Below are 18,444 nucleotides of genomic sequence, written 5' to 3'. Positions count from 1 at the left end.
ATAGCTCTCTTGCACAAAGTAACATTCAGTAGATGCCACCGAACTGAATTCAAAACACTAGAAAATCACCTGCTTAGAAGGAAACAGGAAACAAGGGGCCGGAGTGGGGGGCAGAAAACAGCCCAACATTTCAGTGTCACGGAACAGGGAGAAAAGGGAAAAAAACAAGACGGCATTTCAACATCACAGGACAGGGGAGCCAGCTCCCGTGCCCCAGGATTCCATTCTCTCCAGCAGGAAGGCTAGCAGAACCATTTCACCATACCCTGAGGTAGACACTGAATGTTCACACAGTGGATGTTGCTGTGGTTTTTCTTTCCACCCTCAGACCTTAATCAAATGTTCTTCTTTGGCCACATTTATGTTCTTCAGCATTCAAATGAACTCTCCTTTCTTGTTATTCACAGTATGAGAGGAACTAAAGTGGAAATAAAAAAAAATAGATAAAAGGTCAAGGGGAAACCCCATCATGGCATTAACTCAGGATGCTGAGGAAACCCAGAAAGGTTCTGAGAACAAGATAAACCCAAAGCAAATAAATACTCAAAACTGATCTCAAACTACCAACCAAATGCCACATACCTAATTTAAACCTGAAAATGCTTTTTCAAAAAATAAATGGCTGCCTAAAGAAGACCTGAAGAAGTACATCATCAATAGACATGCTGATATGAAAGGGGGAAATCTCACGGTGCCCCATTGCTAGACAAAGAACTGTAGGCAACCAAGGGATGCTGGGAGCAGTTGAAGCAGCCTTCCCCAAGGATGAGAGCCCCTAGCAGTAGCAAGTGGTCAGCCCTGACCTCATGTATATACATGTACATACATACATTAAAACCAAAGAGATTGAGAAGGTTGTATTTATAGTTAGGCATTTGTGTGTGTGTGTGTGTGTGTGTGTGTTTGTGTGTGTGTGTGTGTGTGTGTGTGTGAAATATATGCTTATGTATGTAGTAACAATTAAAGAAAAAGAGGTCATGATTTTAAGAACACAAATCAAGACAGGCACATTGGAGGGGTTGGGGGAAAATGATGTGAATATATTTTAATTTTAAAAAGTAAATATATATATATATATATATATATATATATATATATATATATATATATATATATATATATATTTAAAGTTGCCTGATGAGCTAACGTCCAAAACTCTCAAGAACTATTACTGGTTTTCTTTTCCTTAAAGTTGACATAAGTGCTTAAGAGTTTGTTAGGGGAAGTTTAAAGGCCCTTTAGAAGGTTGTTTGATTAGGAATATATTGCTCTTACAATTGGAAAACACCGAAGGATCTTACCCTAGTATAAATTAAAGAGATTGGCTCCTCATATTTATTTATTTGGGTTTATTTATTTTTGTTTGATGTGTTTGAGTGTTTGTCTGCATATATGTATATGCACCATATGTGTGCCAAGTGACTTCAGAGTCCAGAAGGGGGAGTTGGATTTCCTGGAATTGGACTTATAGACAGTTGTGAGCTGCTGTGTCGATCTTGGGACCTAAAATCTGGGTCTTCTGTAGGAATAGCAAGTGCTCTTAAGTACTGAGCCATCTCTCCAGCCCCTAATAACTCTTTAAATCCCCACAGCTGGTGATCTGAAGTTCAAATCTTTACTGTCCTGTGTGAAAGGAATGAGCCTGAACATGAATCTGCTTCTTGGAGGATCCATGCCAGGGTCAGGGGGATATGGTTGCAAAGCCTTTGCCATTAGCTATTTAGCGCAAACAAAATTTTTCTGTCAACCACATTTGAAGGGGAACATTCTGGTTGTTTCTTTCTCCATCCACATAGGCGTATTCAAGATGGAAAAGATCAAGTTTCTTTCTCAGTTCTTTGTTTGGTTTGGTTTTGGGTTTTGGTTTTGGTTGTTTTTTTTGTTTGTTTTCTTTCTTTCTTTTTCTTTTTCCCAGTGAGCAGATTTTGCACCAAGATTAACAATCAGCCAGACAGCATCTTCCCCTAGAAGCTTACAGCCTGTTAGAGAAGATAGGCAAACACCGTGTCTCCACAGCATCACTGCCAACTTTGTCCTCATGTAAATTGCAGTGCCAATAATGGCTGCAGCCAACTGCAGTGTCCACTTCTGTGACAGGCATTGTTTCTTTGTTTCCTGGAACAGGTTTTCCACAGGTAACTCAGGGGACATCCACATTGCATCTGGTCCATTTGCTTGCTGTGTTCTATTGGCCATAGAGTGTGTGAGAGTTCCAGATACTCTGGCAGGCTGTGTTGGACTGCCTGCTTGTCCTTGTGTTATCATTCCTCCAGTCTTCATCTCAGATCAGCCTCTGTCACCTGCTCTTCCAGGCAGGATTGATCCCATCTTTCTTTGGTTACTTCACTGGACTGATCACATCTTAGACATTTTGTTCAAAAGACCTCAGATTATCATCTCACCAGAAAGTGGGAACCAACAAAATAACAATCTATTTCTTCTACATGTATTTTCATAGTGCCAGGCATTGTTGTTGTCGTTGGAAGTACAGATGTGAGCTTACACATTAATGGGAGACAAATAGCTCATAAGAATGAAAGTAAGTATAGTAGTCCTCTCTTACATGAGGTTTTGATTTCTGATGTCTTGGTTGCCTGTGGGCAAGCAAAGTTTGAAAACAAAGATATGTGTAAGGTTTAAATCCCGTTCTATTCTGAGTAACTGGATTAAGTTTTACATTCTCCTGCTCTTTCTTCATGAGGAAGAATCATCTTTTTATCCAGTGTATCTCCCATGCTAAACACTATCCTCCTTGGAGCCATGGTGGTGATCAGTTTGGTGTTCTCAGTCCCACAGTACTTACATTCATCTAATTCACATTTTACTCAATGTACTCAGAGTGCATGGGTGGTGATACCAGCTATCAAAGAGGTATCACAAAATGCTTCCTTTAATACAAAGATGAATGTTTCTGACTTGATAAACGTGCTGATTAGTTTTGTCAATGTGACACAATGTAAAACCATTAGGGAATAGGGAGTCTCAATTGAGAAAATGCTTACATCTGATTAGTTTGTAGGCAAGTCTATTAATCAGGACATTTGCTTGACTAATGGTTGACCCATAGGCAGTGCCACCCCTGAGTGGGAGGACCTGGGTTGTATAAAGAGCAAGCTGAGTAACCTAGGAGTAGAAAGTCAGTAAGCAGTGTTTCTCCATGACCTCTGCTTCGGTTCCTGCTTTAGGTTCCTGTCACGGCTTCTCTCAATGATAGACTTTTAAGACAAACAAACCCTTTCTTCCTCATGTTGCTTTTGGTCAATGTTTTATCACAGCAAAAGAGAAGCAAACTGGGACAATAAAGACCAAAAATCATGTATGTGGAGATGGACAAGACTACAGTAAGAATGATTCCTCTTGAAATCATAAGGAAAAAACTTCATGTTGGTATTATTGTCCCATGTCAGACTATAAAAGGTCTGGGCATTATGCACAAATGTTCATTTGGTATGGAAAAGGCATTAAGCCTGTGTGCGTATATATGAAAAAAAAAAAAGGAACACTCAGGGTCCAATATTGTCTTTGGCTAAAGGCATACACTGAGGGTCTCAAATATATTCCCCAAGGATAAGAAGTGGCTGCAATATATATATATATATATATATATATATATATATATATATATATATATATGTATGTATGTATGTATGTATGTATGTATACTTGAAAGAGAGACCTGAAGAGGGAAGGGAGTAAAGGATAGTAAAGAGAGGGAAGCCATTTGAGATGAGGACAAGGATAATGGATCTAGAGACAGTAGGAACAAGTCACTCCTGTAGTGGGAAGGAAAAGAACATTCTAGGTGAAGAAGTAGGATTGCACAGACACTAAGACAGGGGGTATTTCACAGGTGTGTCCGAGAAGAACGGTGGTGAAGGATTTTTCAGCAAAGGCATGACAGTGCCGCTATGGGACTTACAGAAATGTTTATGATTGAGTGATGAGTATGGAGGTCAAAGAAACCTGGCGTCTTGGGAGCAATAGGTCTGATAAATGGCACTGGTTGCGGCACTGATTACCATGTGGAAAGGTCACGGTCATGACAGAACCCAGTGTTAGTTTTCAGAGCTTTATTAGGAGGGAAAGGGGGGAGAGGGGAGAGAGGAGAGCCAGGCCTGGAAAGAGAAAAGGATGGTGGGGTGGGGGAGAGGGGAGCAGAGCAGAGGGAACAGAGAGAGAGAGTGGAGTCTGCGTCCGGCTTTTTAAGGTGCAGATTGTGTGACTACACTGCACACATAGTCGCCAGCACCTGCTGATGACATAAGATGCAAGACCCGGAACTGTGTATGTGCAGTCATGTAGCTGGAGTGAGGGCAGAATTCTAACAGAGAGACCATTAGGAGGGTGCTGTACTGGCACAAGTGAAAGATGTGGTAGCTCAAACTAGGGTGCTCACAGCAGGTCATTACAGAAAATCATCTTACTATGGCATATATTTTGAAGACAGGGCTGACAAGAGCACTTGAGGGAACAGAGAAAAGCAAATATCATATTTGAATTTCCAGTCAGAACCTTGGTCCAGATGTTAAGTAAACAGCTGGAGGCAGGAGTCTGTATTTCAAGAAGGACTGGGGCTGATATCACAAATCTAGAAGGCTATTTCAATCACAGAAATAGAAAAGCATCACTTGAGGAATGCATACAGGTGGACATGAAGACAGACATCTATCATGCACAACTTACATGATGAGGAGAAGCATAGAGCGTCAACTGTGGCAGGAGAAAGGCAAGACCATGTGATGTTCTTAGAGGCCCATAGTTTAGACACATCACCTCTTGGGCTCTTTCTCTCAGATTTCTATTACACCTCCAGCTGAGCATCTGCGTCTAGGCCTTGGATCAACTTCCCTCAGGATTTCCCAGAAGCTTCTCCCTGGACTCGTCCTTCTCTGAGAGGCCTTCTAAGGCTCCCCACTCACCTCGTTCTCTCTCCCTCTTCCTTTATCTCTCTCTCTCTCCATTTCCCTTTCTCTCTCTCCACTGGAGTCTGAACACAGGACTTGAAGCACGCTCAGCTTGCACTCTGCCACTGAGTTGAAGCTGCTGCATTCCCCTGTCCTTCCATAGCTGATATTTAATTTGTGAGGACATGAAGTACCCTTCCATTGATTTGTGTCATTCTTTTCACTCTGACATAGAGTCCTGGTACTAACATTGTAAGTCTCTGCCAATCAAATACAGTTGGAGAAAGATGGCAAACCCCAGAAAACAAACTATGACTGGTCAGTTTAAAGAAAAACTGAAGAGAAGAAAAACATTGGTATTACTGTTGAAACATAGGGCCTCTTTATCTCTATATATGTTAAACAACAGTGACAAATACAGATGTAGCACTGCCAATCATCAAAATTAAAGTGACTATTTTCTTCTAAAGAAAGTTTGATTTATTTATTTATTGCTTTGTCCAATTTATTTCTTTTTTATTAATTAGATTTATTCATTTATTTTACTCTCCTACTGTAGTTTCTCCTCCCTCTTCTCCTCCCATTACCTCCCTTCACCTCCATCCACTCTCTCCCCATCCACTCCTCCTCTGTTTCTGTTCAAAAAGGGGCAGGCCTCCCATGAATGTTAACAAAGCATGGCACATCAAGTTGAGGTAGGACTAAGCTCTTTCCTTTGTATTAAGGCTGGGTAACGCAACCCAGTATGAGGAATGGGTTCCCAAAAGCCTGCCAAAGCTTCAGAGACAGGTCCCGCTTCCACTGCCGGGAATCTCACAAATAGAGCAGGCTATACAACTGTCACACATATGTAAAGGGCCTAGGTCAGTCCCATGCAGGCTCCATAGCTATTGGTCTAGAGGCCATGAGTTCCCACTAGCCCAGGTCAGCTGTCTCTGGGTTTCCCTGTCATGATCTTGACCCCCCCTTGCTCATATAATCAATCCCTCCTCCCTCTCTTCAACAGGATTACCAGAGTTCAGCTCCGTGCTTGGCTCTGGATCTCTGCACATGCTTCCATCAGTTAGTGAATGAAGGGTCTCTAATGACATTTAGGGTAGTCACCAATCTGATTACAGGAGATGACTAATTTAGGCCACCTATCCACTATTGCTAGGAGTCTTAGCTGGGGTCATCCTTGTAGATTCTTGAGAGTTTCCTTTGCACCAGGTTTCTGTCTGACCCTGAAATGCCCCTATCAAGATGTCCCTGTCATTACTTTCCCCCTCTATCCCACCCCTAAACCTATCCCTCAAGTTCCCATTCCCACCTATTCCCAGTTTACCCAGGAAATCACTTCTATTTCCCCTTCCCAGGTAAATCCACGCATCCTTCTTTGGGCCCTCCTTGTTACCTAGCCTCTAAAGAAAGTTTTATTTATTTTTACTGCATATGTGTGTGTGTGTGTGTGTATGTGCCTCATGCTCATGCCTGTTGTCCACAGAGGACAGAAGAGGATGTTAGATCCTTGAACTGGAGTCACATACAATTGTAAGCAACTATGTTGGGTGCTAGTAATGGAACCCTGACCCCCTGACCCTCTGAGTGACTGGACAGTAATCTGCAACTGAACTAACTCCTCAGCCCCCAAGGTGAATATTTTCAATGCTGGAATTATGAAACTGAGACAAACACTTCAGGAAAGTAGTGTAAGTTTTGACTTTACCCATGCATTATGCATTCAAAGACTAATTACACACTGGACTTTATTCTAGTGTTTTGAATATAGACACAGACAAGTTGATGGAGGCTGTGCTCTGGTGAAAGTTCATTCCTGAATGAGAGAGACCAGTGAGTGGCAGGTACTGATAAGCACTCTGAAGCAAAGCAAGTACAACTCAGGGAAATGTAAAAGGAGAAAGGGGCAGGAGTGGATACTATCCAGGGCTATCTCTGTCTACACATATACACCATGTTACAGCTCAGGTCTCTAATGTTTCTCAAATGTTCCTCTGTTGAAGCCTCAATCCCCAGCTGATATCACTATTGGGAAATGGTAGAAACTTTAGGCTGTGGGGCCTATTTTGAGGAGGTAGGTCAATGGAGTTTGCCTTGAAGAATATATTGGGACCTCAGATCTTTGCTCTGTTTTTTGTTTGCTGGCCATGATGGGGACAGCTTTCTTCTTCCACACTCTCAGCCATGATATTCTGCAGCCTACAGGCCCAAAGCAACAGGGCCAAGTGGCCTCAGGTTGAAACATCTAAGACTGTGAACTGAACTAAGTCTTTCCTTTTCATAGGGTGATCATCTTGGATAGTTCGCCCAGTGATGGGAAGCTGACTAACATCTAGCTTGCAGGAGAATCTTTGGACAGCTTCCATGAGGTTAGTTGTCAATCTTTAAAGTTTGAGTTGCCTTTCAATCATTGTCTGAAACCTCTGGAAGCCAAATCTTACAAATGAGGTAAATGATCAAATTGTTTAGTTCTGTTTGGGGTCAATATATGATTATTCAATAATAAGTTTCATACATAGTTCATTAACTAGCACTGGAGAAAATGCTTGGAAGGAATTTCAAATATGCTTTGAGTTTCTGCCACAGGATAAGTGGCCCAGCAAATGAATACTTTGAACATCACTATCTCCATCCAGTCTCTTGAAATGGCTGCTTTGAAGTCAGGCGCTGCTGTTTTCTTAAGGTCACACTGGCTAATAATCACAGCTAATAGGGTTCTGCTGGAAACCCCGCACTATATTCTAACTTAAAATGCTTTTTGGCAAAATCTGTTGCAAAAATTTCAGAATAAAGATCAAATAGAATATGATCATCAGAATGCATAGACTATTGGAAAAATTCAAAGTTGGTGCCAATAAACATAAATAACTTCATCAAAGAAAAGAGAAACAAATTATATTGAAAAACACAAGTCCTAACTAGAGAGCCTCTGCCCCCATATTTAAAAATTCCTTTCCTATTTAGATAATGCATTCATTTATTGGCTGGGATTTGAGTTGTCTGTGAGGAAGCAGTATATGTTTTGTCAACATCCCCGACTCCCAATTTATTCATCTCTAAAAATACGATGTTTTCACCAGATGTGGTAGTCCACATCTGTAATCCAAGGGCTTGGGAAGCCCAGGAAGTAAGATCATCACAAGTTTGAGGCTAACCAGGGCTGCATAGTGAGCCTCTGTCTCAAAGAAAGGAAAAAGAAAAAGAAAGCTTTACAGAAGCAGTAGAGCTATTTTTTTTTTTCCACTAAAGATGTTTTCTTAGAGAGCAGAATGGTTTGAAAAACAGAAAAAACACATCTAACTAGAGTAAGCAATCAGGAATTTGTCAGTTTACCAGACTCAAATGTTTCACTCTTGGGTAGATTCATCCTAGAAGCTCTGTTTTGGTTTTGCTCTTAATACGGTAACATACATGTTGTAAAATCTACCATTTAATCGTTTTCTCGTACAGTCAGTGTCACGCTGTGCACTGGCCTTGCGGTGCACCCATCATGGCCACTTATCTCCAGAGTTTTTCATGATCACAACCTGAAAGTCTGTGCCCATTGAACACTAACTCCCTGCCTCTCCCCTCTCACTTAGTGTCCTATAAGTACTACACTGCTTTTTGTACCTTTGAATTTGACTGGGAGCGGTTATATTTATTGTATGAAAAATGGGCCCTCAAGCATGCTAAAAACTCAGCCACTTGGAAAACAGCCACACAAGACTTCACTCACAAGTAGCCTAAAGCAAAAGTATGGGAAGGAAACAGGCAGAGGTGCTGAGTACCAAACACAAAGATAAATAGCTAGAAAACAAGATACTCTCCTATGAAGTTCTGCAATGCCTATTTGTCACGGAGGTCGTAAGCAGAGCAGATGACACCCATTGTCTTGTGTTAGCTCTCAGCTTCATGACTTTAGCTGTCTTGCAGTTGCTCTCTGGGTCACCAGACCCATCCTTCCTAATCCTTCCTCCAAATGGCCATTACTATACCTTCCCTGAAATGTCAGTGTTACATCCTTGCCGTAAATTCCTTAGCAGTTTCCTCACTGCCCACAAGTTAAATTTCAGCCTGTAAATGAGGCTTGCCTTCCATGCTCTGACACACATGGCCCTGGCTTCCTCAGCCTTTGCATGCCAACTCTGCTGACCAGAGCTCTGACCATTTGTAGCACATGGCATCATCCTCTCACATGTCTTGGAATCTGTGGTCGCTAAGTTCTTTCCTCTGGAAACATCCCCTCCCTTCTCTCTGCACCTGCTTGCGTAGTTATAACTCACTCCAGACTCTGCTCAAATGTGATATCATGTTTGGAAGAATTGTTCGATCCATTTCCAAACAGACTGAAGTTGGAACCTTTCTCTGTACCTGTTTAAAAACCTACAGAGTCCACTTTTCAGTACACACCATTTTTAGTCTGTCTCCTTACCATAAACACTAAGAAATTCCACAAAGTTTAGGCTCTAGGTCAGTAAAGTGTCATTTAAAACCTGCTGAATGAATGAGCGATGTGACAAAAACATAAAAATTCATAGGCTTCTCATCCAAAACAATATTTCAGAATGAGCCAAGATTTGTTTTCTACTTTAATCAGAAAATGAAAGTCAATGGTTAAACAATAGTTGACAATTACCCAATATATGTGTAAGAATCTCTGATTATATCTAAGTATTTAAATTTGGTAACTTCTTCCAAAGTTAGTCTCATTTAAATATATTTTATGTCTTTGTAACTCAGATTTTAAGTGCGTATACACTCTAATATATGTATGTACACACACATATATGTATGTGTACACACACATAGTGATACTTGAATGGTCTTGTCAAACTTTCAAGAAGTTTTCCTTCTTAATGCATACCTACAATAGGATATTTTTTTACTCTGTGGCCATTTTCCCAGGCCTTTCAACTATCCATCATGTAACCAATTAGATGTAAAATGGAGTAGCATGATTTCCTGAGTGAGGCAATATAAGACAAAACATTGCAACTTCCTGTTTCCCCTCTCTTAAATAATTTCCCCTCTCTTAAATAAAAGCCAACTGTTCAATGTCCTGGGAAAACAGGTGGCCCCAAGGCCAGCTCCCTAGGCTAGAGAAATGAGGCTTCCCTTCAAGATCCAGGAGTCGCCCATCTTCCATGTGAGTGGACCACCTTAGCAGCATGTTCTCCAGCTCCGTCTTCACTTGTTTCTAGTTCCGATCAACAATTTTAGCAGCTAGATAAGAACTCTAACAGTGAACCATACACACAGTCATTTTATTAATTTAATTATTATTATTTTTAAAAAACCACAGGATTTTGCTTAGTTGCCCAGGATTTTGCTAAATTGCCCCGTACTTACCTTGTAGTCCAGGCAAGCATTAAATCTGTGGTCCTGCTACCTCACCTTCCTGAGTAACTAGGGTTACAGGCTGCACCACCTGACTATTCTGTAACCTCGTATTTATTGGGATGCTGTTCATAACTATGGAGCTATAGTATCAGAGTTGTGCCCATCAACAGAAAATATTGCAAAAAATGTAGAATATATGCATATGTATGTTCATTTATAATAAAGAAGAAAAATCACGTATTTGTAAGAAAATGGATGAGACTGAAAATAATCATAATCAAATTAATTCATACCCAGTGAAATAAATATTACTTGTTTTCTCTCATATGTGAAAATTAAAATTAAAAAAAGATGAGGAAAGAAGACCATTAGTAAAGAGAATGGGACAAGGGAATAAGAAAAAAAGATAAAATAGCCCAACTAGCGGAAACACATGAACTGTGAACCAATAGCTGAGGAGCCCTCATGGAACTGGACCAGGCCCTCTGGATAAGTGAGACAGTTGATTAGCTTGAACTGTTTAGGAGGCCCCCAGGGCCTGGAACCTGTCTTTGGTGCATGAGCCGGCTTTTTGGAACCTAGGGCCTATGCTGAGACACTTTGCCCAGCTTTGGTGCAGGGAGGAGGGGATTGGACCTGCTTCAACTGAATGTACCAGGCTGGGCTGACTCCCCAGCGGAGACCTTGCCTTTGAGGAGGTGGGAATGGAGGGTGGATGGGGGGGAAGGCTGGGGGCTGGGAGGAGGGAGGACAGGGGAATCCGTGGCTGATACGTAAAACAACTAGAAAATCTCTTATATAAAATAAAAAAAAAGGAGTGAAAAAAAAGAGAGGGTATTAGTGAGTAAATATAGCCAAAGTATATTATGTGTCTAAATGTAAACTTTTATTAGCACACATTTATCATACAGTATAACAGGTTTTATAAAAGTCTATGTCCTAAGCAACTGAACTAAGTACTTTGCATGAATTATTTATTTTGTTACAGGTAGATTTTATTATATATGTTTCACACATTATGTAAGGGGTTTAGAAAACTAAAATGGCCAAGATACTTTGTCTAACAATTTGAGCAAGTGAGATTCAAAAGTTGAATCCAATTATGTGTTTTCCGTTGTCTCTTCCTGGGACTTGCATAACTTCTCTTTATGGATATGGGTACCATATGTATGCCTGTTGCCCTCAGAGGCCAGAGGAGAGTGTGGATCTTCTGGAACTGGAGTTACAGAAGTGTGACTTAATAGGTTCTGAGAATCAGACCCAGGTCCTCTGGAAGACCAATCAGTGCTCTTAACCTCTGACCCATCTCTCTAGCCCCCTTGCAGAGTGTCTATAGTGAACAATTGCATAGCATGTTAAAAACTATAAAGTAGAATTATAAGCAGTATTAAAAATATAAATGTCTACTTATATAAAATTATATATTTTATATATTGTTGCAAGTCTTTCTCAGTACTGCCAGCTCCCAAATAATGACACAGAGACTTATTAATTATAAAAGGTTGGCCTTAGCTTAGGCTTGTCCCACCAGCTCTTGTAACTTAAACTAACCCATTTATTTTAATCTATATTCTGTTGCATTGCTTGTTACTTCATCTCTCCATACTGCTCATGCTGCTTTCTCTGCCTTTCTCCCCCACCCCCCAGTCCTCTCTGTCTGCAGAAGTCCCGCCTCACCTCTTCCTGTCTAGCTATTGACCATTCAGCTCTTTATTAAACCAGTCACAGTGACACATCTTCACACAGTGTAAAAGAATATTCCACAACAGTATATAGAATATACAAAATATAGAATAGTGACTATCCACACATATGAAGGGAAAGCATATCACAGAGCTAAATAGGATGATATGGAAACTGAGTAGCAAAGATGCCCTTGATAAAGGATTTTTAACATGATTATAAAAAACTTTGCATGAACCTAAACTTGCAATAAAGTGTAAAGAATTTGTTATTGCCATGTTGGTCCTAAGTTAATCTGCTATACATAAAGCTTGTTTGCTTTGTTGCTTTGTTTGTTTAGGGCAGGAAGAAGATTCTGATTGAAATTTTTATTTTTAAGTATGAATAATTTATGTTTTCAATCAAGAAGAAGACTGTGGTTTGAATTTCTATTTTTAAAAACAAAATAACTTATTTAGAAAAGACTGTGGCCTCAATTTTATTTTTAACTTGATGGTTTCTCAAAACAGATGACATTTTGAGACACATACCACATGGGCATCTACTCGTGGTAATCTGGTGTAGTGATACTATTTTTGTGAAAATACCTTTTACATTCTAAGAGAGTGGAGCTTTTGTCACACCTCACAGATAAGTTAATAATACACCTGAAGGTCACTTAAGACTATGTAATTAACCAGATATCCTGCTGTATACTCAGACTATTTGTTCAAACTTCCTTCAGGACAGTGGTTCTCAGCCTTCCCAATGCTGTGACCCTTTAATAGAGTTCCTCATGTTATAGGGACGCCAGCCATAAAATTATTTTCATTGCCACTTCATAACTGTAATTTTGCTGCTGTTATAAATTGTAGCACAGATATCTGTGTTTTCTAATGGTCTTAGGCAACCTCTGTGAAAGGGTCATTTGACCCCCTCAAAGGGGACATGACCCACAGATTGAGAACCACTGTTTTAAGAGAACAATTAAACCACTAACCTTACTTGCCTTGGATTTCCATATAATCAGCTTTATAATTTACATCCTAAATTAATGCATTGCTTTAATTTAAAGTTACATGCTCTTGTCTTCTTTGTGTCTAGCCCAGAGAGCAATGCATGTGTGTCTGTATGTGTGTTATGTTCATCATTTCTTGAAAATTATGGAACGGGGTGGGGTATTCAGCCAGGTGGGCCCTGTAACAGGCAGGGACTGAAGGATGCTGGGAGAACCAACCTTGTGCCAGCATCTGATTTGGTATGTTAACTAGGCACCTCAGCCATTTGTCCTGGGCTTGTGACCCAACAACAATGTTTATTACCACTCTAGAGACCATGGGAGCTGGAAGAGTGGGGCCCATGACTGAGGTGGGCTAAAGTCTCATGCAATAGCCAAGTTTTTCAGAGCATCAGACAATTTATACTCTAAGGGTTAAGAGGAGTCCCGTGAGTAAAATGTTCAATTACAAGGGTAAGCCGAACGTGGAAGGCAAGCCACACGTGGCAAAAGCGTGTTTTTTCATAGAGGCATATAAACAAATAACAATAGCCAGTTTCACTGCAGATTGAAGTAAACTCACTCCTTTCTGTTACACCTGGGAGGGACACGGAAACACACTCCCAGCACAATTCTGTGTTTTTGAAGAAACTGGGGTCACAAGACTTAAGTCTTGGTTTCTTAGAGTTTTCTCACAAGTACTCAGAATTCTCCTCCCATGACTCCACTCTTGGACCGTGTTCCAACACTATAATGCCTACCATTTTACATCTTTATTTTCAGATTGTTTTGAGGAAACAATCTGCTTCTTTGGAAAATACAGAAAGTTTTATTACTCAAAAGAAATGAATCCTGAAGGAGGGACTCTATAAATAATGCATCACAACAGGTATTGAATGACATAGAAAATAAAAATTGTTTAAAACCAGAGAGAAAGGATATGAAAAATTAAAAAAAAATCAAGATTTATTTTACGTGTATGAATGTTTTGCCTGCATATGTATGTGTGATATGGCGAGAGAGAGAGGCCTTGGCGGGTGGAGCCAAGGTGCTTATGGCGGATAAGAGACAAAGATGTCATGCAGACAGTGCTCAGTGGAGAGTTTTTTTTGGTAGGGGGAAGAGAGGGGAAGAGGGAAATAGGGAGAGAAAGAGAGAGAGAGAGAAGGGAAGAGGGAGGCGTATGCAAGAGGGGAAGAGAAAGAGCGTGAAGGGGAAGAGTCCTTTCTTAATGGGAACAGGAAAGTAGGATGATACCAAGATGCTGAGCGGGCCAGGGTATTACCTGCTTATTGGCCAGGATTCCAAGAAGTGGGTCTGAATGCTAACCATATATATATATATATATATATATATATATATATATATATATATATATAGGAAGCTGGTCATTGGCTGTAATTTTTGGATGAATATGGGTCAGAGTTTTAGGAGATTTGATGTACCATGACTCTGGTATTTGCTCCTGAGCTACTACTGCTCCAGCTTTGAGAGTGATGTCTGCTTCATAAATCCCATCCTGGCCTCTTGACCTTCTTCCAACATTTGGGCATCTAGCACATGAGCCTGAAGGCTTGTCTGAGTCCAGGTCCACTCTTGAAACCCTCAGAGTTCTCATCTGGGGTTGTCTTAAGGTAAATATCACCTGACCATCTTAAGAGTGGATTAGAAAAGGTGCCCTGGATTCACTTAACCTCCATTTACTCTTTCTCCAATCATGGAGTGATTTCCCAGGGGGCGTCAAGAAGTCCTGGACTGAGTGGATTATATTCACTCATAATTGAGTTGAGAACTTGGTTCAGGCAGTTCAGGTAAGACAGAGCCAGGGTGTAGCACAGAGCCTAAAGGCAACCCCTAGATGCCAAACAGCACCCTCTGGACCTTTCTAGCACCTTCCTTATCCTTTACAGAATTCATGACATCAGATCTTGACCACCTGCCTTTAAGATGAGGCAACAGAGCAAAGATTTTGGAGAAAAGCCCTGAGGTACCTTCGTCTCACTTACTTGTTCATCAGTGGGAGAAAGGGCTCAACCTCTAGCCGCCTCCACTTAACTGCATTCACACCTGAAGGCCCAGCCCCAGGAGCTGGTTGCTTATTGGGATGAAGACAATTTAAAACCCTGTGCCTGGAATATTTCTAAAGCTTAGCTGGAAAATTGCTTCCTAGCATTTTCCTCTATGTTGCTAAATTCACGCCAGATTACTTTCTGTTTATTCTGTTTGTTTGTTTGTTTTTATGTGATGACTCTTCCATGAAGTAATAGGGCAAAGTCTTTAGCTACCTTTCTTGCTCTTTCTTAATCAGCTCTTGCCTTGGGAGTAGGTAGGCCATTTCTATGTCTGCTCCTGGCTCTAAACAAATGTAACACAAACACTAAGAGGTGTCTTGTGCGACATACCAAGACCATGTCTCATACTCCCTGGAGTGCAGCATGGAAGTATAAGGGAGATGAGAAGAAACATGCACCCCTTTTCTCTATATTTGTCATTCAAACACCCTGTGGGGGCTAGCAAAAATGTGTTCCGATTCTGCAAGTACTCTCTGGCATGCATTTCACAAATGTAAAATTATGTTTTGCATTTGTAGTTGGTTTTTCACTTTTTTTTAAAATGAACATCTGTTTTTTCTCTTTTCGTTTTGAAGCTCTGGAACAGCTGGGCAGGGCCACTTGGCTTTCTTCAGCATCTCTGTGAGTCATCCCCGAAGCCTGCAATCCATCAGCTACTTGTCCATTGGTTCACCAGCTGCCACTCATCTCCCCACAGATTTTTTTTTTTGGTTCTCGGAGCTCCCGGAAGGGGAAAGGGTCTGGATCAGCTTGTTCTATCCAGCCCTTGGGAGTTCCGGGAGTGCCAATATTACACAAATTTGCTCTGAGCAGCTGTTACCAAATGCTAAAGGCCCAGCCGTGAGTGGGTGAGAAGCAGTTAGAGGGTCTGGCTTGCACTTACTGGGGCTTTGAGTCCTAGCAGATTAGTGTTTGCAGAAACTGTTTTTCTTTCTTCCCCATTTCTGCGATCGGAAACTACAGATCAACTGGACGGTGCTGCAGCTGTGAGGTGCTTTATTTTCACCGAGGAAAATAAAATGTGGATCCAGTTTAGGAGTTCCATACTCTTTGGAAGAGGGAGTTTGTCTTCTGCGTGTCTCAGTACTCCTGAATTCAAAACTCCTTCATGTTCCCAAGACCACCACAAGAGTGACCATTTCTGACCCTGGCTTGCATGGAGGTAGAAGTGGGGGCGGGGCAGGAGGGGGGGAGGAGATGGGAGGGTGTGGGGTGTGGGGCAAGGTATAACACTAAGAGTTCACGCTATGAAAACTCCTCATCAGGGTTATAGTGGGAGTCATGGCAGCCCCTCCAACACCCAGTTGTAGAGTCCTCTTCCTGACCTACAGTTTCAGTTGTTACTGTCATCCTCAATCACCACTGGAGCTCACAGCTGTTGAAAACAGCTCATGTGCATTAGCCCAGCATTCAAGAGTCTCTGTAGTGTGTCCTCAAACTTTGATAGCCAGCTGTGGTGGTATTGTGTTCCCCAGAATACTGTGCACCCTAATAAACTTATCTGGGGTCAGAGAACAGAACAGCCACTAGATACAGAGGCTAGAAAAATGGTGGCACTCACACCTTTAATCCTAGCCTTCTGGAGGCACGGATCTCTGTGAGTTCAAGGCCACACTGGAAATAGCCAGGCATGGTGACTCATGCCCCTAATCCCAAGAAGTGAGCCTTTAATCCCAGGAGGTGAGGGCAGAAAGCAGAAAGGTATTTAAGGCATGAAGACCAGAAACTAGAAGCTTTTAGCTGGTTAAGCTTTTAGGCTTTTGAGCAGCAGTTCAGCTGAGATTCATTCTGGATGAGGACTGAGAGGCTTCCAGTCTGAGGAAACAGGATCAGCTGAGAAATTGGCGAGGTGAGGTGACTGTGGCTTGTCCTGCTTCTCTGATCTTCCAGCATTCACCCCAAAACCTGGCCTCTGGTTTGATTTTTTTTAATAAGAACCTTTTTTTTTTTGGTTTTTCGAGACAGGGTTTCTCTGTGTAGCTTTGCGCCTTTCCTGGATCTCGCTCTGTAGTCCAGGCTGGCCTTGAACTCACAAAGATCCACCTGCCTCTGCCTCCCGAGTGCTGAATAAGAACCTTTTAAGATTCATGCTACAGCCAGCTACTGCTCTCAATGCCTCCCTCATGTAGGCCAACTCAAGTGCAACCACTTGTGGATTCTCATTGCTGTTTGTTCTCCGATGTCTGTGTTTACGGTTTATGCATGAGCAAACAGTGCACTAGTTTAATATCACCATCACTTTTCTTCGTCACCGATTCCAATTCCAAACGCACCCTGATTGTCCAGACCCAGTTCAAAGGTGTCTGCTACATGAAGTCCTTCCTCCCTGAGCACTTCGTACTGAGCCACTCTTGGTCTCCTCCAAATTTCCAGTTCCTTTCTCATCGCTCTCTCTAGGCACTCGCTGGTATTTTCCCTCAGAACAACAACTTACAATGCCCCCTTCCCTATCTTCCCCCATCATGGGTAGGCAGGGCCTGTCTAGTTCATCTTTCTACTTTCTCTAAACCCATCTAAATACTATGCATTTGGTAAGCCCATTTATAAACACAACACGGTAATAAATATTTGTAGAGAGATGTCGATATACAAAGCCGATCTATATTCTTTACTTAAGTCCCATAAAAAGGGTATTCTTTTTGTGACAAGGTGACAATAAGGGAAAATATCTCTTTAGATGAAATCATTTGCCTCATTATTATTGCATGCCTTATCTGCTGTACTGATGATGTCTATGGAGGAAGAAGCCATGTTCATCTTTTACTGTTGTATTTCCAGTGTTTATGAGTGAGTGAGTTAGGACTATGAAGCAGGCAGTGGCTCAGTGCACTAGCTGAATCTCACCACAGATACCATCTTTATTTCACAACTAAAGAAATGTTTCCAAGGCACATGGTGCTTCTCTCTCTCTCTCTCTCTCTCTCTCTCTCTCTCTCTCTCTCTCTGTGTGTGTGTGTGTGTGTGTGTGTGTGTGTGTGTGTGTGTGTGTGTAGGTGGAATGGAAGCCCAGCTCTCAGGATCAAAGATACCTTGTTTTTCCTATCACACCACCAGATTCTTATGAATTGCCTTTAAATCCTCTTTTGCTTTTGTTGTGTATAACTCTAATTGCTACAATTCTATAAAAAGTAAAAACACAACAAAAACAAAACCACCCAAGAGCTTTCTTAAATCAATCTAAATATTTCTTCCTGTTCATTTCAGACACCCAAGCAAATGAAAAGTGATAGTTTGTAGTTACCGAAATCATGTTCTAGAGCATTATTGTGCAGTGGGAGAAGGGGTGTACTCTTAAAGGAGGGGGATCATCTTTCTACTGATGTTCATTGTTTTTCTCTATAAGAAAGGATTTTGATCTAAGAGTAGATAACAGTTAAGTTTCCATCTCAATTTATTTCGTGCTCTGTCACCTAGAATACCCATTATTACATTTTTCCTGTTCCTTAGTTTTAAAGAATGGGAAGAAAATATGAAGCAACTTCATCAAACC

At 41.2% G+C, this 18,444-nt stretch overlaps 1 long non-coding RNA gene across 1 annotated transcript in view; it reads left to right on the top strand.

Moving 5' to 3' along the window:
• Positions 1 to 7,183: 7,183 nt before the first annotated feature.
• LOC128111505 (uncharacterized) overlaps positions 7,184 to 18,444 on the top strand; it is an 80,620-nt gene continuing 69,359 nt past the window's right edge. The window contains exon 1 of the long non-coding RNA XR_008218667.1: positions 7,184 to 7,270. This is a non-coding gene — a long non-coding RNA (uncharacterized LOC128111505). The remainder of the gene's footprint in view (positions 7,271 to 18,444) is intronic.

Source organism: Peromyscus californicus, unplaced genomic scaffold (genome assembly GCF_007827085.1).
Source record: "Peromyscus californicus insignis strain IS unplaced genomic scaffold, ASM782708v3 Scaffold_16__1_contigs__length_79575227, whole genome shotgun sequence".
Taxonomy (NCBI): domain Eukaryota; kingdom Metazoa; phylum Chordata; class Mammalia; order Rodentia; family Cricetidae; genus Peromyscus; species Peromyscus californicus.
This window is presented reverse-complemented; position numbering and strand designations above follow the sequence as displayed.